This window comes from Thermobia domestica, chromosome 11 (assembly GCF_964235325.1).
Source record: "Thermobia domestica chromosome 11, izTheDome1.hap1.1, whole genome shotgun sequence".
In the NCBI taxonomy this organism is placed as follows: domain Eukaryota; kingdom Metazoa; phylum Arthropoda; class Insecta; order Zygentoma; family Lepismatidae; genus Thermobia; species Thermobia domestica.
Window position 1 is genome coordinate 101,628,248 of NC_137464.1, and position 24,090 is coordinate 101,652,337.

At 32.7% G+C, this 24,090-nt stretch overlaps 1 long non-coding RNA gene across 1 annotated transcript in view; it reads left to right on the forward strand.

Annotated features, from left to right (window-relative positions):
• LOC145664330 (uncharacterized) overlaps positions 1 to 24,090 on the forward strand; it is a 1,055,818-nt gene that overhangs the window by 943,784 nt on the left and 87,944 nt on the right. The window contains exon 9 of the long non-coding RNA XR_014127356.1: positions 12,156 to 12,196. This is a non-coding gene — a long non-coding RNA (uncharacterized LOC145664330). The remainder of the gene's footprint in view (positions 1 to 12,155; positions 12,197 to 24,090) is intronic.

Sequence of the window (24,090 nt, forward strand, 5' to 3'; positions counted from 1 at the left end):
AGGAAACAAAGAGATTATTGTATCTGGGACATTTATTATGACTGCGTAGTTTGACCACCAAGTAGAAGGGATAGTGGCAAATTAGTAAGAAATTTATGATATTATTATTATTATTATGTATAATTAATCCGCTCGTTAGGAATTGATTTGATTTGATTTGTGAGTTTAGCGTCCTGTTGAGCAGCGAGGCTATATGAGACGTGGACGTAGAGTTTAACGTGGGATCCGGACCACATGAGCTCTCGCAGGGAATCAAATCCGGGTCTCCCATGCCAAAGACGCGTACGCTAACCTCTTAACCACGAAGGAGCTCTTGCACGTTAGCAAGTTACTATTAAAGAAATGACCAGCATCTTTGAGATATTAATTATTCTTACGTAAGTTGACAGCCTACTAAACGGGATAGCAGCAAACAATGCAGTCAGTCTTTATGATATTAATTATTACTACATTATATGATCGCACGTTAGAAAGTACTATCAAAGAGAGTAGTCAATGTATTTGAGATATCACATTGCCTAATTTAGCTATGCATTAGAAGGTACTAGCAAAGTGGCAAGTGCCTTCCAAATTTTAATTATCATTAAGTAATAAGACAGCCCGTTATTAGCAAGCAAAGTGATTTTCATAGATATTAATTATCATTGTGTTATTTGATCACCTGTTAGAAGGTAGTACAAAATAGTGGTCGGAACATATGGTATATTAATTGTTACTGCGTAATTTGACGGTCGGTTGTATTAATTGACAAAAATTTAATAATGGGGTAATGATAACATACATTTCTTAGTCTCCTTACTGTGTTTGATAACACTTTCTAATCACTAGACCGTCAATAAACTAAAATTTTAAAAATATCTTTCTCTTTCCGTTATTTTGCGATCGTCAACTCCACAGGGACTTTCTATGATATCGTTTTATGGCATGAAAACATTTATATGCTAGTATCTGACGTAGTGACCCACTCTTTCACAAGAAGAATCATGTGAACAGAACAGAACTAAGAGAGAAAGAGAGAGAGAGTTGTCTAAGAATAATAGGAAAAGAAGAAGAAATAGAGCTCGGTTATCCCCTTCTCTTAAAGCTGTCTGAAAAATGTCTCCATCCTGTAAAAATGGGTACAGGATGTATTATAATTGAGCATAATATATATATGCACACATATACTTGGGAACCAAGGATCGAGACGACTGCTTTCTTGGGCAACTACCACACATACACACAACAACTCCTCTGCTAAACATGGCCGCGGGAATGAATCAGAATTGAAAAGATGACAAGGTGTGTTCTCTTTCTGCGTTTGGGATGTTGTTTTTTTCTTTGAAAGAGAAAGAGAGAGAGAGAAGGCAAATCTCGTTTTGGTCCATGCAGCTGGTGATGCTGATGATGCACTTTTCACATGCATTGAAGATGAAAAAAAAGAAAAAGCTTGAGGGAGAACCCTTGTTCTTTCTTTGTCCTGTTGCAGTCCGGCTGGTCTTCATCTTGGTCCATTATCCAGAAGCAACCGGTTTATCTGCATTTGGACGCAAGTGCTCGTTTGCTAGAAGCTTGCTTACTTGCTTGCATGTGGACATTTGAAACGTGTTTATACCTCTCTCCCCCAGCGCCCAACTTCCCCAACTCTCACAAGAGCATCTCTTAACCGAGATCTCTAGGTCTCCACGTGTGTCTACGGATACGTATGTATGTGTATATATATCACTGACCACTATACGATATCAAATCGTCACCTAAGATATTTCCCTCTGAGTGTGTGAGTATGTGCACACTAGCTCAGATGTTCGAATGTGTCATCTGTGGCAAATGACTCTGCACAGAAAAGTAATGGAAGAAAAGAAACAGCTTTATGTCTTTTATTGAAAAAAATATTCATCACATCACGAATATTATTTTAATCTTATAAAAAAGGCCTTGACGTTAGTTAGCTTCGGAGATACCCAGTGACAACATTCTTGGCATGATCTTTGGATATAATAGAATTGAAATATTACACAAATATAATTTATGTCTTTCTGCAAAGGTACATTTTGCAGTAAAAGTTCTGTGAAAACATTGCTTCTTCGGATCTCCTATACAGTATTAGAGTACAATGGTTCCCAACCTGAGAGCAAGAAAGACCAGAAAGTCTACTTAAAAGACTATGTCGTTTTTTTTTTTATTTAAAGGTGATGTTACATAATTACTCAATGCATTTCATAAATCGAACCGAGGATCACTTGCACCAAATATACAACCAACAGAGTTTACCAAAGTGCTATACTAGTGAAGTAGTGTGTCCATGAAAGTTGTAGTTTCGAAAAAGGAGCTACGAGAGGAGAAAACGAAGTTGAGAATCTATGCCATAGTAGGAATTACTTCAATATTGTATATTTTTCACATACCCATGTATTCTTATACAGAAATACCTATGTATACTTATACAGGTAATCCTTCTAGTATTCTGTACAAAATAGTTGAAACCAGAATATTATTTTAATACGACATGCTGTGTTATTTTTTTTTAAAGCAAGGAATCCATCTTAAAGTACAATTTTGAGACCGAGTTCTAGCCTCCCTTGGTATGGCCTTGTTTCAAATTAACCATTGTTATTACTATCCTCGGAATTTACCTATATTTCAAACATAGAAAGAACACAACATCGCTCAAATTGTAAAGTGTGATATTAGCAACGATGTGCAAAATATTGCTACGATAATCAAATAAACAGATCACCAGTGTTGTAGAGAGAAATTTTGCTTCAGAAGTAGTATATAGATTTTTTTCCTTACATATACAAAACATTGATATTTTGTTATGGTTTGAGCGTTTCGGCATGCCTTCCTTTCCTTCGATTTTCCAAGAAAAGGCTAGAATTCTCATTTTTCTTTTTTTAAAAAAAAATGTTATTTTGCATATTACTTCACTTAGCTTGTCTATGGGACTTTCAGTATATTAATTTTAATTTAAATTAATATCCGTAAATTAGAATAAACAAATTGTTAATAATAATAATAATAATAATAATAATAATAATAATAATAATAATAATAATAATAATAATACAGTAAGAAAACATATAAAATTACAGCGAAGGCGTATAGGAATTTAATGCAAACTATCGACCGATCGATGAAGTGAAGGTCAATACATCTTTATCTATCTATCTATCTATCTATCTATCTATCTATCTATCTATATATATATATATATATATATATATATATATATATATATATATATATATATATGTGTGTGTGTGTGTGTGTGTGTGTGTGTGTGTGTCATATGTGATTCTGATTATTATTTAATTTTGTACTTTTTAATTCTTTTTATTAATTGGGGTTTAAAGTTCATTGTAGGTAGTGGGCCTGGACCTACTATTACTTAAATTGGCATCCAAACTAGTGCCCACCGGAATTGAACCGGGAATCAAATGTTATACACTTAGTTATGAAAGAACACTATTGTTTAAGTAAAATAATGAATACTGCATAATTATGTGTTGATTGAAGAGTAAAGGGTAAAGTGTAAGACCTGGATAATAGGATTAAAATGTGGGATAACTTAGGTGTTCTTCATGCGTGAAATATTATCATTCTCAAAAGGTTTTCAGGAAACAGCCTCATGTTTCTTCTTCAACAGGGAAATAAAGAAATCTGGAAACACTAAAGAATCACTTATTATTGTTGGGGTTTGTAAGCTTTGGACAAGGTGTTAATTGAAAATAATCGGAGAAAGTGTTGAGAATTTAAATAACGTGTGAATAGCGTTACTGTGTTATGTTTTTTTTTTATATATGTATTAAGTTGTTGACAGTAAAACGATTGTTCATGTTAGGATTTGAGCCAGAAGTGGTTGATAAAATTATAACAGATATTGTGGTTGTGTTTATTGTATAGTTTTCAATATTTAGTTGCGGTTTGCTTTACGTATTGAATCTGGTATGTTAATGATTCAGTTTAAGAAAATGGTTATGTAAATGGTACAACAAGATAACGTTGTTGAAGTGTAAATGTCATTAAACCTCAGTAGTTGGAATTGAGTACTTTTGTGCACCTGATATATATAGATACATTAAAAGTTGATAGTATACCGGGAGTAGTTTCGATATCTTTTGGTAAATACTAATAATACTTTGACTTACTTTTTTAAAAGAATTCATAACTCAGCAGTTATCTTCTGTTGTAGCTAAGTGGTTAAATTCAATGTTCGATTCCAGATTGTATTCTCCGTTCTCTATCCTTCTGCTGTTCAAAAATCCGGTTGAATAGTGATGCACCAACCCCAGTTTTACAGAGAGATAAGAAATTATACATTTGATTATTGACAAGTATGAGTGACGTGCAAGGCAAGCTTTGAAAAAAAAATTAAGAAGTTTCAAAGGGGTTTAATATTTCTTACCATTTCTTCAGCAATCAATTGATTTAAGAAACAGTGCTTTTCCATCACTATGTAAAGGTGTTGTAATTTCACCACAGAAATTGAAGAACCTGATTCTATTTTATATTATTTTATATTCCCAATTTAATATATAACACACCCACATAGTCGAATTGATGATACAACTAAACAATTTTGTACCCAAGGAATCGATGTTTATGCGTCATACTTTCATTACTTCATTAAGCTTACTGGATTGCAGTATTAGTTATGTATATCTTTTGCTAGTGTCACTTAGAACAAAATTTTAGTTTTAGTTTTTGTTCTTTAGTAAAATATTATACTTTGATTGCTGGATTGTTTTGCACCACAGTACATGATCCAGTAGTTAATCAGGAAAACAGAGATGCTTCACTTATACGTAACAATATTTCGTTCTTATCATCTGCTAACATGTTTATCAGTAGCTGAATGTGGCAAAGGAAAAAAATTCTGCTTCAACAAATATACTGACACAAATGCCTCTGTACTTGTATAATCATTTAACATATGTATTCTCAAATATTTCTAGTATATTAATGTACTTTGGTGTTTTATAAGATGCAATACATGTTTCCTTGATAAATAATATATGGAAATAATTTTTGACAAATAAATGAGAGAAATGATGAAAGTGGTTGTTGTTCTTTAATCTTACAGAAATGATAAGTGTTATAGTTATAGGTTCAGGCATCAAATTCGGTGACTAAACATCCTAAGGTTATACAGGATTTTTTCTAACTTCCAGTAGGGAAATTATGGAAGGATACTGTTCAATGTAGAAACTGGCGGACTTTCTAACACTTCCTTTCTTATTGCTGACGTTGATTATTGTTATGATTGCAGTGTAACTAAGCCGCATATATCGTATCTCGGAATTTTGTTAAATACGATAGAATATATATATATATATATATATATATATATATATAGATAGATAGATAGATAGATAGATAGATAGATAGATAGATAGATAAGTAGTTTTTGAGACTTTTAGTTTTCTCTCTGAAAATGAAAACTTGTAAATCTTTTTGGAACGTCAGAATTTAGTGTAACTTAAATTTTGGACGTCAATTCAAAAGTATTCATATCTTTTAATATTGACATCTGTGTATTAATTGATTTTTTTTTTTTTTACTTTCGTGCGGCAATAGGAGAGAGGTGATGATCGTGAAAAATATCGAATTCGAGATTTCAACGGATTTTCATGCTTCAAGACTCCCACATGCCGATAAACGAATTTTGGATTTGTGTCCGTCTCTTCGTAGCTTTGGAAGATTATGATTATGTTTACGTTAGTGATGGTTATTAACATAATACTGATAACATGACAAAATTTGAAGAAGACATACAAGCAAATTGATTGCAGAGAATAAACAATAATAATAAATCCAGCAATGAATTTCCAGCTTGCAGAAATATTCGATCCTTCATTGATTTTAAAAAGTTTTTATTAAAAGCACATAGTGTATCTTCTTAACGTTTAATCCCAAATTAACGATTCAAACGTTTGTTGTATATATTTTAGCTCAAATAGTAATTAGGTTTTCTAAATAGTAATTAGCGATATTTTTGCAAATATTTGAGCAAGTCCAAACCGTTACTTTAATGGCTATAACTCAAGAACTAAAGCCCTGTACGTAAAAATACTATACATACATACTAAGTAAAACCAAGGTTTACCTCTGTACGACGTTTGAACTAGTACGAATAAGTTCTATATATATATCGCGTGCGATATAAAAATCTTCTGAGTTTTTTTAAAAGAAAAATCAAATTAAACGACAAGAGATGAACTGATGAAAATTTAATTTATTTACTAGAAAGGCTTAGAATTGTTATATTTTTGCGTGTTAGAAAAATTTTACTTGCAATATATATCAATTAAGAGACCATTTAAAGTTCATATGTATCTGTTTATTTAAAAGCGCATTTTCGATTTTTTTTTCAACTTCATGCATTTATTTTATATGCTGCATATATAAAGAAATACATTGTTATGTAGCAAATTAAGTCTGTTGTTCTTTGTATTCTTCGAACGTTGACGCACATACTACTGGTTATTATTATTATTATTATTATTATTATTATTATTATTATTATTATTATTATTATTATTATTATTATTATTATTATTATTATTATTACTATTATTATTTTATACATCTTATATATTGCATTATGACTTACCTATTACAAGATATGTCATTATTGCATGAATTTGGGGCCGCGGTGGTTCAATGGTAGAGCGTTCATCTCTGGTGTGTAAGGTCCGTGGTTCGATCCTAGCTCGCACCAACTGAAATTTGTAGTGAAGAAACACTGTGTGCATGGGTTTTCTCGGAGTTCTTCAATTTCCTCCGACTTTATTTATTCCACTATTGCACTCATTTCTTTTCATCACTGTCTCCTTAACCTAGCCGGCATAATCGTCGGACGTAAAACTGAGAAATTTCATTTCATTTTGCATGAGTTTGCTTGCATGTATGTTATACTAGTAACTAACTAGGCGTACCTGTGGTTGTAAACGCTGTTTGCTGCCCAATAAATAAACAAAAATAAAAGTTATTATCATTTGAAAGATAACTGATACCGGTACGGTTCTATAAAGATTAAGGTACATCAAATTTCATCTGGCAAAAGTAGGATAAAATTATTTATAAAGGTTTTATATGCAATTAAGCATCTAAAAGTAAATATTGATTGGATATTGTCCAACTGATTCTCTACTCAAGATTATTGATTGCTCTATGGGTTGATTGAAGTTTACCAGTCCTTTCCAGCGCTGACGCTGTATGAAACGTGGTACTACAGTTTAAGATGGTATACAGATATACCAACCATTGTAATGCTTTCAATTTGAAATATCTCCTACCGAGAATCAAACCTGGAATCCCGTGCAAGAAAGACACGCGCGCCCTAAATACTAGACTAGCGCTGAAAGCTCAATATTGTAGAAATATAGACTCGAGATCTTTTAAATTTATGAAGCAAACTTCAATTAAGCGTATTTGTTGTAATAATAACAAAGTGTTTCACACATACACACAAAATAGTTTAGCATCAGGCCACTAATTTAAATATTCCAGAGGTATGAGATATCCAAAGTGTGCCATTTAACTACTACCCTACTTTTTAAACAAAATATTTCCCTAAATTACGACTCAAAAGCGAAATATCAGAAATGCTCATTCCTATGCCAATAAAGCTCTTGCGATTTCAGACACAATAATTCAGCGTATTTTGTATACATACATATATATAAACCGAAAAGAACGTTCTTTTTCTACAGTAAAAGGGTCGCGGATGAAAGTGATCCAAGTAGCGAGTCAGAAAAAGGAAAGACAGACGGAGAGAGAGAGAGAATGAATGAATGAAAAAAAAGAACAAAAAGAGATAATCCCATTCAGAAGGAACCGACGACCAACAAAATAGCCTGACTGACCAGTCAACAACTTTTTTTTTTTTTTTTTTTTTTTTTTAATCCTTATAGAGATAAACCGGTCACCTTAACCCTTCGCCGCGACATCTCTTGTCGAAGGTAAATAACGCTTCATTCTTTACTTTTTCGAACACAGCACAGAGACACGAGATTTTTTAAAAATAAAAAGTACTTTATACCTTTATCACAGAAGCCGCAAAATTGAAAACGTATTAAAGTTGAATTGATCTTAAAACTCAAGGACACTTATTTGTTTTCTAAGAAACCCCGAAAATAAGTTCTATAATTTTATTAGAGCTAAACTAGAAATAATTGTCCAAGTATGAGACATATGGATGCAGTCGATAGATATCATTGACCTGAACAAAATGATATGGAAGACCGTAAATCCTCATGCGTAGTTTTTGAGAAAATCGCAGGAAACAATTTTTGATGGCTTCATATAATATATGTAACATATGTCTGTTCCATGCTGAAATTTCATGAGTAAATATTCATTTGCTTTTTCAGTCTATAGCTGTACACACTTCAAATACTCCTACTAAGTAAAAAGTATTTTCAGAAAAAAAAGTCAGTGCTACCTAATCTATAATGAAAGTTACTATGCTTGTGACTTAGTAACCCTTAAGCCAGCCGACTGATCTTGATCAAATTCAGCATAGATGAGGTTCGGGTCTGGGAAGTTTTTCATCATTTCACCTTGACTAAGCAACGTAGAGGATGGGGAAGGGAGATTTACAAAAATCAATGTATACAAAAATGAAAGTAACTATGTTTGTGATCTAATAACTCTTGAACCAACGGACCGATTTCGATCAAATTTTCAACATAGATAAGATTTGGGCCTTGGGATGGTTCTTATCAATTCACTTTGACGATGCAATTTAGAAGAAGGGGAGAGAAATCGAAATACATGGAAGTTCGTCGGAATCGTAATACGGCAAATTATGGATGCGTTAAAATATCAAATAATAGTACTTTTAATAAAGTGGATATTTTCGAATAACAGGATCAACATCAACTGACCAAAACCATATTCACAAAGAAATAAAATGCCAATTAAAGCATGGAATTCGTATTATTATTCAGTTCAAAATCTCTTGTCGTCGAGATTTCTGTCGAGGAATTTGAAACTTAAAATATAAAAAACGATAATCATGCCTGTCGTTCTGTATGGTTTCTAAACATGGTCGTTTCCTCAGAGGGAACAACGTAGATTGAAAGTATTTGAGAACAAAATCCTGTGACAAATATTTGAACTCAAGAAGAACGGGAATGGGGAATGACGGAAACTTCCTAACGAGGAACTATATAATTTATACGGTTTACTAAACATTGTTAGGGTCATCAAATCTAGGAGGCTCAGGTGGGCAGGTCATGTAGCCATAATGGAAGAAAGTAAGAACGCTTTCGAAGTCTTAACTGGAAGACCAATATGAAAACGACCATTAGGAAGACCTAGTCACAGATGGCAGGACAGTATTAAGATGAACCTTGCAGAAATAAGAATACAAAGTTGAAACTGGATCTAGTTGGCTAAGAATAGAAGTCAGTGGACTGCTTTTGTGAATGCGGTATTGAACCTTCGGGTTTCATAGGCCATAGAGTGAGTTAATTAGTGATTATCGTACAGCTTCAATTGTTGAGTTTACCAAAAAAAAAAAAAAAACACTTTCTTCTGTTTTACTGAAAACTACGAAGTTTTGGAATCACCTAGATTATGTTCTTCATTTCAATAAGATACATATGTCTCAACTTTGGACATTTTCCATATCATTAATATTGTTGAATTTCTAATCGCATATTCTGAAGGGAAATTTTAAGTTACATATATAGATAGCTACTTCCTCGCTGCATCATAATGTTAGAAATTCTGTAAGAAAAGCAGGGGTACTGTTTTAGTTTTCTTGATGTAGCCTCAAGTAATACCAAAAAAAAGTCGAACATTGCTGAGTCAATTCATATGTAGACATACGGTAAAAATCAAAGTACTATAGCAAATTCGCCGCAAAATCTATATTGGTGTATATCGGAGTTTCTCTTCAGTGCTATAGAACCTAAACATCTCAAATTGACGTTACTTAGATTTTACACCGAACACTGCTGATACATATAAATACAGGACCACAGATATGGAAGAGGTCAAAAACCATTAATCGTTATTTAATAAGATTCTAGAAATTCTCACATTGCGGTCATTGACCTTTCTATACGAACACTAGGCTACACACCAAGTATATAGGTAAAAAAAAAAAAAAGAAAAACTAAAGTCCCACGAGTTCTTTCAACTTCAGATGCCTTTGTATAAGCAATGTGCTGTGGTCATTATTTGCCCTCTTCTCAGATTACGAATATGTCATTACCAGTACAAGAGAGAGAGAGAAGACAGCAAGACTCTGGCGGTTGACCTCAACTAGAGAGAGGCAAGTCATTGCTTCATAGTATTTGTACAATTGGATTTTTTTTCTTAACTCTGTTTAGGAATTACATAACAGAGCAATGACACTGCGAGTAGCTGATGTGCTAGAATAAATCTCATGCTGCATATATTACAATATGAAATATCTTTTATTTCTTAATATTTTAATGTCTTTTAGTTTCTTCTACCTTGTTGCATGCATGTTATATAGTGTATTTATCCACATTTACTTATCGTGCTTAGAGAAATATACATGAGATTGTATATTCCCAAGTTGCATAAACAAGTACTGAATAAGAACTACGTATATTAGTTGATTGGCTTCTATTTACGCGTATATACATTTAACAGTGGAGTGAGCACGCAAACCACTACAGAACGGAGAAGGGCTATATAGCAGGTACGTTATTCATTTATTGATTACTGTCAATTATTGTAGAATGTTGTGTGTGACATTTTTCCTTGAGAAGACTCATGCTTATGTTAACTTACTTTCCGAACTCGGATAGTGTCTTGTGTTTACCAGTACACAAGACACCAGTACACATGTTGCCTACGAACCTTGAGGCGAAGCAACAAATAAGGTTTTCTTGTTTTGTCAAGTAAATTTTGTAGATCTTCCTTTCTGGTCTCGTTCCGAATTCTCTAGAAGCTTTTCTCGTCTTGTCTCGTTAATTTATTTACAAAATTTTATGCCCTGATCTATTTTACATTTTATCTAGAAGTGATGATAACCATTCCGCACTACGAGAGATGTACAAAGGGTGTGATATAACAACACTAAACCATTTTTATGATTGGGGCGTATTGTGTAATAACTTGTATATTTAATCCTTGATTAATGCTCTTCATTGTGTTCGTACAATCACATTATCAATTTGCAGTGTTCATACTTTGAATCGTGTAACACTAGAGCAATGTTTGAGATCTAAAACTTGGGAGAACTAGTATTGTCCATTAGATAGTCTCGTCTCAATTCTAGACTCAAACACAAGTCGTCTCGAATTTAAAAATGTATGTCTCGTCTCATGGACAACACTACTCAAGATAATTAAAGGTTGTTCTTGAATAGCTGTATATTGCACAGCTTACAAAGTTGACAGAAAACAAAAGAATTCCCTTTTCTCATACATTGGCGTATATACAAAATATTGTTAGTAACGTATCTCTGCTCACTCTCTGAAAGTTGTCCATGGAAAGGAAACAATTTGAAACGATAAATCTGGTGATACTGTATTGTACAAAATTCCCAAATGTGTCATGGTTCTAATCTAATAGTGACAGGTTTAGTTCTAACTATGACACACACGATTCTAACATTGACATACGTACAGCTTGTGAAAGATAATATAAATGTTTTATAATTTAACTTTCTAGGAAGCTTACTAATGAAATGATATAAATTTGCAGTACGGTAGTCAGTGATTGTTTGGAAACGTTTAGCTTTAGGAGATAGATGCGATTGAAGAAAGGGCCACCTATTAACGTCACATAAACAATTATATATTTAACAACCATCATTTACACCATGTGGCATAGCCAACTTTTGATATATATATATATATTAATTCCCATCTTGTATTGTTGTAATTTCGCTTTGTTGACGTTTAACTAAATTATTTACAACTATGATTATGGTCAAACATGAACAGAAGTTAGTGGACATCCCAACTTTAACTATTTTATGCCTAAACAAAACCATTGCGGACTGCGTTTATTAAAATATTTTTGTGGCTACTATCTGTCCTTAAGTGTGTTCCACATATCACAATGTATTTCTATATGTAGCACACGAAATTATGTTAATAATTATATCAAACATTTGGTTATCACAATACAAGTTTACATATATCACTAAATCTACTAAAATATTTTCTTTTTTCTTCTTTCAGGTAATGTACTGAAAAGGCATCACTGCATCCATTCGAGAAGTGTAAGTGGGTTTAAGTTTATAAACTGTTTCTCAATAATTCTGGAATTATATGGAGTTTTGCAAAACACATTTAAAAGGACGTTCCTTATATCTATTACGAAACGTTTCAATTGGCTCAAAATTGTGTCTAATATTCAATGCAAAGTACATCCAGAGTTATTTGATTAATTTTATCGTACATCTACCAGTGATAGATTTATCTGCCAATGTGTAAACTGTTGAACTTCTCAGTTACTTCTTGCTGACTTCGAACGCCAATCAGCAGAATCATATCAACACAGAATGAACTTAGGAGAAACATATCCTTATCATTCTAGGAAAAGAGGGAAATGAAGAAACTCACTTTGACCCCAGGCTTCTAACACATCATTTAGGATACATGTTTAGGTTACCTGGAAAGAGATGAAAATATAGGAACTCCCTTTGATTCCAGATTTTTACGAACAATATAATTTATAACACTTAATGAAGAAACTCGATTTGATTCCAAACTCTTTGGGCATAATTTAGAACATATATTTATCTACTTTAAGTAAGATAAAAATAAAGAACTACACTTCGAATCCAGAATTTTAAGACAACATTCAGAACATATCATTTTCTACGTTGAAAAAGATAAAAATGATGGAATCCGCTTTATTTCCGCATCATTAATAAGTCATACTCAAACTAGACCTAAAATCGAATCTATGTTTATACTCTATTCTATGTTCATTGAGTCAGTTTTAACTGTCAATCGGTGTTGTCTTTGACGTTTTTTCTTTCAAGCGTTCGAACTATAACTGTTAGAAATCGTAAAAGTTTATTCAAATTTAGGAATGTTATAAGAAGTTGTTAGAATTCCACAATTCAATAATGTTATGTTTTTCAATCACCAGAAAAATATATAGACCTAAATGTACTTCAATAAGTTCTTCCTCATCTTTTCTCGGGAATTATCTTTACATTTTTCTGTATTTCTTTTCTTAGCACTATGTTTCTTTATTCTGAATATCAAAATGTTGAAGTACATGAGATTAGTTACAAGCAATTATGGATGTCATCAAGTATTTGAAGTAGAAATAAGTTATCACTAGTTTTTCTACCTGCCATTTACACATAGTAAGTTGTAATGTTCATTAACTTCACCAGTCCAATTATGTACAAATCAATTTTGTTAACATTGTAAAATGTTAAAAAAAAGTGATACAGTTTCTATTTTCTATTTTGGTTCTAACACAGTTGTCGTGAAAAAAGAAAATAAATTGGAATGGATGACAATATTTAATATGTTGTAGTATCGAGATGGAATGGGTAAGAATACGTTAGATGATATAAAGTCCCACGTTCTGTTGGCAATAGCAAAAAAAAAAAAAAATAAATAAATAAATAAATAAAATAAATAAATAAATAAATAAATAAATAAATAAATAAAATAAAAAATGGCATGTTGTAGTTGTTTACGTTTATACTATTCTTTGAGCTGTATTTAGGCTTGGACGGGTAGCCTAATACCGTAAATTTATGAGTTTTTGAAGAAAATACTATTGATTAGTTGTAATTTTTCTCCAACATAAGTATGATGGATTTTAAGAAAGTGAAACATGGACCACACTAGAATCCACCTAAATTATTATTTGTTTATTTTCCTTGAAAACTTTTATTATTTTTCGTTTATTTATTTTACATGAAATTCGTACCATATATGAGATTTCGTCGAGAGTTCTAACATAACAAAATCTCTCACAAATCTATTTAGCATAGTAGCACAAGAGAATGAAAAGATGAATTGAATAGCAGTAACGATAATGGCTAGTAGAATACTAATGTCCCAGTTAATATACGAGAATCGAAAAGTGAATTGATTTTGGTAGTTTACCAGGTTGTATACTTTTATAAAGACAAGACATAATTTAGGAACGAGTATGCTGTTTGAAAGCTAGAGCCAGTAGTCTTTTGATTTGTTTGACGCAACTTTCGAGTCTTCTCTATTCTGAACCAGACTTTGCATTTTCTTGTAGTATTTCTTTCCTACATCTCCTTGATTTGGTCCATATTTCATTTACGGGTTTTCTCCGGAATTTGTTTCCTTGTGTCATTTCCTCCACAGATAATAATGTGATTCCTATATGGTCCATACTATATCCAATCATCCTATTTTTTCTTCTCAAAGTAGTGTCCAGTATAGGCCCTACTCCCTTTTTTCTTTTACTGTTTATAACACTATTTCATTCGGTACCTTATCTGTCCGCCTTAAGTTTAACATTATTCTATAGTACTACATTTCAAAAACTTCTATTCTATGTTTTTCTTTTTCTCTTAGAGTCCATGTCTCACTTCTACAGAACGCCTTACTCCATGAATATGCTTTCATAAATCTTTTCCTTAGTATTGCGGCAACATATTTGGTAAGAAGATTTTTTGTTCTCTTTAGTGCCTTTTTCGCTTAAGATATTTAGGGTTTTATATTTTTGCACTTACTGTTGCTTCTTATTTTGCTCCCTAAGCAACACAATTCCTGCAACAGTTAACTTCCTTCTCAACAAAACGCGACCATCCTTTAGGAAGAAAAGCGTTCTGCCCCTCTGGGTATTTAGATGAATTGCATCCTTTCACGGATCTCAAATCAACTTGCACTAATAATCTTCTATCTTGATCTCCATTTTTTGTTATTTTTTTAAATTTATTATTCATGTCGAATTTGCTGTTAATCATCTGTTCCATTTACAACTGTTTCTAATTTATTCCCACTGTCTATCAATAGTTAGTTAACGTCCGCAAATATAACTGTGTGACTTTTCATTCATGGACACTTATTACTAAGTTTTGAATGCCTATGTTTCCTTATTTAGTGAGCATGTTCGCTTGTCTCCTTTCTGAGTTGTTGGTTCTCCCCCCCCTCTCCTTCTACTTCAATTGTTGTCTTCTGCACTTTGTACAAGTTATACATTACTCTTCGCTTTTCATAGTTTACTTCCGATTTTTTCAAATTCTTGAATATTTTGTTCATTCTACAGTATCAAATGCTTTTTCCAAGTCCACTAATATAATACTATATAATCTGATTTTTTCTCTCCTCGAATTCTTTCTTCTATTAATCTTCTTAATGTAAGTGTTGCTTTCCGTGTTCAGGTATATTCTTCCTGAAACCGTACTGAATTCTGCAAATGTTTATTCTGTTTTGGATTGTAGTAGTATAACTTATTTTTACCAAGATTTTTGAAGCATGCATCCCTTTTGAAATTCTCGCATTTTTCAGCACCTGCTCCTTTTCGGTACTGTTAAATCTTTTGCTGTTTTGGAGGTCTGAGGGCATCTTCTTTTCTTCAATGTATGGATTGTTTGGAAGCCAAATGATCTAAGTCTTTTTTTAAAAAAAAGGAAAAATTGACTGTTTTTATTCACTTCTATACGTGGTAACAAGACTATAAACTGCATAGTTATTGAGAAGATCTTCTAATTGCTACTCGCTTCAATATAGCCTCTGTAAACATTTCTTCTCACTTTATCTTCAGCTTCAGTCCTGAGTTTTCCTCCTTTATCTTTTTTATATTTTACTCTTTAATGTTTGCAGGTGTGAAGTTATTCTTAACTTGCTCACACTAACTTTCAGTGCGCTTATATACTTTTATATTTCTCAAATTTGCGATATAATTTAAATTGTTACATTGTTATCTTTTACACTCATTAAATTATAATTTTGACAAACAGATATAGTCATGCTGGTTTAACAGAAACATACAATAGCATTCAATTTCTTCTTCCTGGTAAGTAGATGCACTTATATGTACATTTGTATATATATTTCTTAATTTTTTTGTGTCTTATCCAATCTTCTTTGGCAAATCTGCATTTTTATTGATCTGTTTTGTTATTATTTTATACCAGTCTTTGCCTACCTTGTTTTGGATATTATTCAATTCTCTTCTTTTGTCTATTAATTCTAGAAAATCCCGTTTAAAAATCATTACTCTATTATAGCATAATATGAAAAAGTCTTTTAATTTGTAATTTCTAATATGCTATTGAAAATAGTATCAAAATTATATATATACGTACATGATTTCTTTTGGTCTTCTATTCGTCCGACAGTACATACTCATCTGTGTAATGACAACTAAATGCCACAATGTACAACACTTTTTTATTATTTAAACTGTATCCTAACAAGAGAACATCATGGTACTTTGCACATTGTACTATACACTTACTTCGCTTCACATTTCTTATTTATATCCTTGAGTACGCTAACAAACAAGAGTCTTCATAGAAAATTTAACCAGAACTCAGTCACACCTACCTGAAGTGCTAACTATTCTGCCTTTCTGGAGTCACATTATTTTTCAAATACATCATGTTTTCAAAGATGTTATGTTGTCTGGTTCTTTTTGCAATTGGGAAATATTTCTTCTTATTAAAAGCCCTTTCATCTATGATGTGCATATATTGCCTAAGAATATTGTATATTCTTATTAAATTAAACTTTTAGCTCAGAAAGGGTATGTTATGTATAATGAAAGTTATATATATTGACGTCCATCTTGTTCCCCTTTTAACTTCTCCATAACTAAATTTATCTAAAAATGGAAAAAAAGATACTCAATACGCCTTCGCTAAAATCTGTGGTGTTACTAAAAAAGTGTGATAAAATGTCTAATTCAATATTAAAACTCCTTTATATAACTAGCTCTAATGAAAATTGAAGAAACCTGTATGACAAGAAGACAACTATAAAGTACGCCATTTGATAAAAGTAAGAAAGAGTGTTCGTAGTTGTTCTTGCAGCCGTTGGCGGCTCCACTGGTCAAACACGTTTAGGACGAAAATTGTTTAAGGTTTTAGCTGTTGTGCTACCGGAGATCACTTTTAAAGTCTTCAAATAAATTAATACCAGGAGTGATGAACAAATTTTGTTCACACTTCCATGTTAGAATCTAAAGTAAAATATAATATTATACCAATTATTGGTATAATATCAAATATAATATCAAACCAATAATATCAAATTTCCGCAAACCAAAGGTAAAAATATACCTTATATCTTGTGGATTTTATAGACTATTATTTATTTCGAAAATTTTTATTATGCTCCAAATGAACGATGTCTTTTTCATGCAGCCAAAGAAAGAATATTTTAGTCCAAAAGAAACTAAACTTTGCGACTATGATGCAAATATTGTAAACGCAATTTATAAACTACTTAATCGGAGTGTTCGAACCCCTTGACACTGTACGAAGTTAGGTGATTTCAGGTTTCCTCTTGGGTGAACTTTAAATAAACAGAGGAGTGAAAGTGCTACTACGAATATACTGATAACCCAGATTAAGCACTATCGAAAAAAATTACCGGGGGAGTTTCGTTTATCTGTTGGGTTCCCCGGGGGCACCCCCTGAAGTAACCACTTAATCAAAGTACTTTCTTCATACCAGATGAATAGTAATTGACGTGTATAGTCAACGACAAAAGTTCTTTCCGTTTGATGAAATTAGTTTCGTAAATAACTTTAGAACAATTTGAGTACAGTTTTCATTAAAAAGAATGAAATTTTCTGTACGTTCCAGGCATATCCCCGTTGTACATCCCAGCTATATCACCGTTATTTCCAAAATAAATTTTACCAAACAAAAAGAACTTTTGTCGCTGACTGTACGAGGTACTAGCTGTATAATGAATACATAACCTCACGGTTTTTGTATTCGTGGTGCCCTTAATCCTAATTCTCAAGCATTTTTTTTACTCCAGCTTATACTTATCAGTTTGCCATACCCCTTTTCGAACAGCAAGGGAAGTAACTGGCCAACCTAGCTGTGCCTAACTGGCTTAGGGTTCCCACCTAGTTTACTTTAGGATAAGTGGACTGAAACCTATCTTTGGTCAGGACACTCAGACAATTTATAAGCTAGATAGTTCAGAGCATATATAATCTTATAAAAATGATTCTTCTGAGCATACCGGAGGTCGATTCTCGTAAACGTTTTCGTTATTGTTTGTTTTAAGGTAGCATAGCTGAAGGAAATTCCTTTTTATATCGTTTTATTTATATGGATGGGTGGAAATTGAAGTGGTGTAAGTCACTTTGTCTAAATAAAATACTTAGACAGTGGCATAACTAAGGGCTTGGAAGTCTCCCCACAGACAGCGTAGAATGGGGCCTCTTTCTTACTTCCACTTCACGATTTGAGGCCCCCCTGATGGCTTTTGACTACTTGCAATGCGGGGCCCTATTTACGCCCCTGAATTTAGACACTAAAACCAGATCGAAATAAGTCAGTTAGTTAATAAAAATGTGTAACAAGTCAGAGCTTCATTCTATTCAACAGATAGTAGTGAAAGTTCTACTAATAAGGGAAACAGTTGTTTTCTTTATTAGAAAAATGGCGTTACTCAGACAAAAACATTTGACATTAAAACTTTCTTCCGTCCATATCATATAACTATTGGTGGTTAAGAAGAGCTTAAATTTCAGTTGATATCAGTTAAATTTTGCAGTCGACAATTGTAAATTTTATAGTAGTTATTCAGTTTATTCTACTTTCTAAGAATGAATTAGGAACTCAAACAAGAATCTTAGGAATGGTAAAAGAAAATGGGTCAAGGGGTTGCGATCTTGGCCAAGAATTTTAGGAATGATCAAAAAAAAAAATAGCTTCAAAAGATTGCTAATTTGACCAATAATTAGTTTTCTGACGAGGGGCCACAAAAGTTTTGACAAGCCTCTAAATCGAGTTTTCGTATTTTTTACTGAATAAGCACATCATACTGAGTAAAATGATAGTTTGGGTTTGGCTGCAGTATATGTAGTTCGCCAGATATAAGGCGTACAAGAAAAATTTTGATTGAAATATATGGGATATTTTGATTCAAAACTCAGAACGATTTTCGCACTTTTATACACTTTCTGAGCAGTCTGATTCTGTATGTGTTAGAAGCTTTTTCTTGCATCACACTATTTAATCATATTAACTTTTTATTATACTTATGTAGATATAATCCATAAATTAAGAAGTGTGTTAACCTTTAGAAGCTAATTAAACGGAAGTTCTTACTATTCATTTTCTTCTTGTTTTAAGTTCTAAAGTTGAATAAAAACTATTATATGTATGGAAATAGTTAGATTGAATTTCAAGCTTCTGAAAAAAATATCATATAAGGTCTCATTAATATCTATTAGGGATTGAAACGTACATATCCAAAGGACCAAATTGTATCTCTTTGAAAGCGTTGTACATACGATAACTAAAACATTTCAATAATAATGACGCAAATAAAAGACGCAAGGTAATTTCTGAGTAATACCAAATGAACTAGTATATATTCAAAGCTCTTTGATAGAAACTTTCCTGAGAGTAGGTGTACAGACTTCTAATTAGTCAATGTTGAGACTGAGAAACAAACTAGGACTCCGTCTACCGAAAGCCAGAGAGTTGGGGGGAGGGGGAGAAAAGGGAGGAGAGAAAGACTAAGCTATATCTACTCCGTCTCCTGGATAAATCTCTTGATTACGCCTCAGTTCCTCGAATGTTGGACTGAAAATGAAGATATCTGACAGACCCTGACACTGATTGAACTTCCAAAGTTGGGTATCCAGCAGTGGGGCGGTTTTGGTGCCTGTTCCAACCACTTTGACATGTCTTTGCTCGCAGGAAACGAACGAGTCCTTCTGTCTCGAGAAAATACTTTCTTCTCTCTATCTCTCTCTCGAACCAGTCTGTTAGTAGTTACTTCTACTACTAATACTTGACAGTTGTGCGAACGATTAATTCAATTTTCTCGGTAGATATCTCAATTTTGCGTTTTGTAGATCTTGCCTCAAGATGTGTTTGTCACAAGTTTCTTTTTTAAAAAAATCTTTTTTCTATTTTTTACCTTTCTAATCTCTCGGAAAATGAAGATCGAATTTTCTTTCAATTTAATCCTTCTCTATCCTCCCTTCTCTACTCTCCAAACCCAACAGAAGGAAATACTTCTTTTCTACCAAGGAATACCACTCAATGTTTGGGAATGTGTTTTTGACTCTTTATTACACATTTTGGCTCCTTCTCTATATCTCGAATTCATTTTCTGTTCGTTCGCCTACGTACGTACATACTGTGCCGTACCCTACTCATCCGCCAACTACCTTCCTACACTACACTCTCTTGACTTCCAGCTTCAATTAATATTTCAAAAGAAAACAACTTCTGCAACGAAAGTTTCACTTCTACTTGGTTCTGGCAACTACTCTTCAAGCAAGAAATTTACAAAGAAAGAAAGAGAGAGAGAAAATGAAGAGAGAGAGAGAGAGTGTGTGTGTTAAGAGAAAACGAGAGAGAAAGCAAACCAACTTTTAAGATTGTCTTTATCCATTTTAATTTATCTTTTTTGTAAAACTGTTAAAAATTCAAAAACTATAGTTAATTCCTAATCTATCCTACTTGGGTATAATTTCTTTCTTTCAAGGCATGAACTTAGTTGAAACTTCTAGTTTATTTTCCTCCAATCATAAGATAAAACCGTTGAATTATCGTTCAGTTTAACGTCCCACGATTATGCCCATTAGACTAAGGGAGACGGATGATTAAACCAAATGAATGCTGATGGAATAACTAGTAGACTGATAATGTAAGAAGAAACGTAAGTACCCCGAAAAGAAACACATACACGATGTATCGACCAGAAGGTTACTTAACCTTGGATCGAACCAGGGACCCCGCGTACTTCAGGTGAGCACTTTACCACTGAACCACTCTACTTCAGAACTAAATGCTGTAGACTGAAGGATTTCATGATCATATGAAATCCATAAGAGTCACTACAATGATTATACCCTCCAGTGCTAATAGTTTCTGTACTAGAACTGGCAGATAATGAATTAATATCATGGCTTAGGAAGGAAATTGCTCATTGCTACAGAAAGAAAATCCTAATTTGATATCATCTTATTGTGAATACAATTTTGCCATCACGAATATCACCCACTTCTCTGAGATTCTTCATCTTAACAATATCATTTTATCTTCTTCTTCTATATCTTTTCAGCATTTCATTTAATTTTTCTAAAAAAAAAAAAAAAATCAATCAATCACATAAACAGTACTTATGACACGCAACCTACATAATTCATCCGATTCTGAGCAAACTTAGATCTTGACTTGCTTAGTGTGTATGGGAATTATTTACTCGTGCAAATCTTTCATTTTTGAGTTACTGATCACCCCCCCCCCAAAAAAAAAAAGAAATGGAATGAAATCTTTTAGTTTAACGTCCCATGATTACGCCCTCTAAGTGCTCTACCATTGATCAATTATGTTCCCATACTGGCTATCAAGGTTACAGTTTGTGTTTACTCAAAATTTCACACAAAAAATGCCACTTAAGAACAAGAATTAAGGGGAAAATACATGGAACTTTTAATAATTCACTTATTGAAACATCACTTTATCATAACCAAACCCATATACAAGTTTGCCTGAAACTGGATTTACACCTAGAAAGTCGTGTACTGTACATTACTTTTATACTACTTCCAAGAAAACACGTGTATTATTTCAAGATTTACATTTATATTCATTATTGTTATTAATAACGAAGTTACCGTGAAATATGATCTAAAACTTCGGTTGAATTTGATTGAAGCCTTTAAGTCATATTGATCAATAAACACCTTGGAAAGCCTGAACCAAAAAAAAGGTAATGTTTAATAATAATAGGAAAAGAATGATAAGAATTTTTAAGAAACTTATTGTTAACACCTGCTTTATGAGATGACGTGAAACAATTATCTTTCCTCTGTCTGACTTCAACTCTAAATAATAGCAATAACTCTCTAATCTCAAAGAAAATACCGTGTTTTTTTTTATAAAATCGCAGAATTTTTTGCAATCACCCCCCCCCTCCTTCCCGAAACGTATCCGTTTAACGTCGATAGAGGTAGAATTAAATTCACGTTCTCATTAGTGATCAAGTTGAAATTCTCTGTTTGGTAAGCCCTGAAAAAGATATTTGCAAAAGTTATCGAAGAATTTTAAAATCGAAGGAAATAGGTTAAATCACTTCTTCACAACTGTCTAATTTTGAACCCATGTCAAAGGATTGCAGGAAAGCCCGAAACTTAATATACACATTATTATATAAAATTGAAATTTTTACGAAAATTATGCAAAAAAAAAAAAAAAAATCTACAGAAGGGTAGTTGAACTCTCTTTATTTGCTGAAACAATGAAAATTTTGGAAAGACCTCCAACCAAATACACACTACATTTCTCAAATTTTAATAATTTTTAATAAACTTATCATGAAATATTTTTCTGAAATTATGGGGCTGGAGTTGACTAAATTCAACTCTTCATTTTAAGCTAACCTCAAAAGAATGGGCTGATTAGAAAGTCCTAAGAAAGTATCTATTGCATTATATCAAATTTTTACGTACATTTACTGGATTATCGTTTTGTTACCACATTAAGTACACGTGGAATCTTACAACACGTGATTGATTTTATTCATTTCTGTTTATTGTAAAGAGATGTGGATTTTTGATGGCAAGGTCCGTTGACAAATAAATTTGACTTACGGAAATTAATCGCATCTTGGTGAAATATTGACCATCTCTTTACGAAATCCCCTTTAATTTTATTGAGTGAATTAACATGTTAAAATAACCTGTATGTACGAAAACATGTCGTAATTCATTCAAGATTTCATGTAATTCATGTAGCTATATTATATTATGACAAAAACAATAACATTTTTAGTATTATTCATGTTATTTCTATAACTGTTACTGTATGAATTAGCTACGTTTGCAACAGCATTGCGGCAACTACTGTGCTGCCGCAATTCTGTGTGGTGGAAGCAAATTTTCGGAACAAAAACAAGTGAATGGAACAGGTATAATAAGTCCTAAACATCACAAGTACTGAACTACAGAAGTTCTTAAATTTAAGATTTGCGCCCACATTTTTTAGGATTTGTGCCACTTATGACTTTTGAATGTTACCCAACCGCCCTATGCCACTGGCATACGATATATACTTTCCACGTGATTTATTTTAACAAGTAGCACTGCCACGTGTACGACAGGTGAAGGAGTTTGTTCACATGGTGTGACATTTTCTCAATAGTGAAACCGGAAGTAGTAATTGATTTCTGCCACTTCCGGTTTTAGAAAAGAGATTAGAGTAGAGATAGAATGCATTTTTTTGGATGCTTGCATAATATTTACAAAATTTGAAGTAAAAAGTGTACTTTTATACACTAATTACGTCATTATATGATATCTTTCTCTATCTCTCTTTCTGTCTATGGCCTATCGAACCCAGGGTTTAAATGCCGCGTTGACAAAAGCTCTCCATTCACTTCTATCCTTAGCCAACTGAATCCAATTTCTACTTTGTATTCCTATTTCTGCTAGATTCATCTTTATTTTGTACTCCCATATCGTCTAGTTATTCCTAATAGTCGTTTTTGATTGAATTTCCAGTTAAAAGTTTGAAAGCGTTTCTACTTTCTTCCATTCTGGCTACATGATCTGCCCACCTGAGTCTCCAATACTTGATGACCTGTAACAATGTTTGATAAACAGTAAAAATTATGTAGTTTCGTCATTCTTCATTCCCGTTCTTCTTGAGTCCGAATATTCGTCTCAGGATTTTATTCTTAAGTATAACATGGTAGTATATTTAAATCCGACAAGGGTCCAAGTCGGTAAAATATTGTGAACAGTCTCTACTCCTTTCTTGTCAAGAGCTTACTAAAGGATAAAAGTTAATTAGGGGCTGTCCACATAGTATGTAACGCAGCAACGGGGGGAGGGGATTTGGCCTTCCGTTACGACGTTTGACAAGGGGAAGAGGGGGTTACATCTTCGTTACGTAACGCATGCTTTTTGGTGTACCTAATTTTTATTTTTATTCTCAGGTTTATATGCAATATTTTA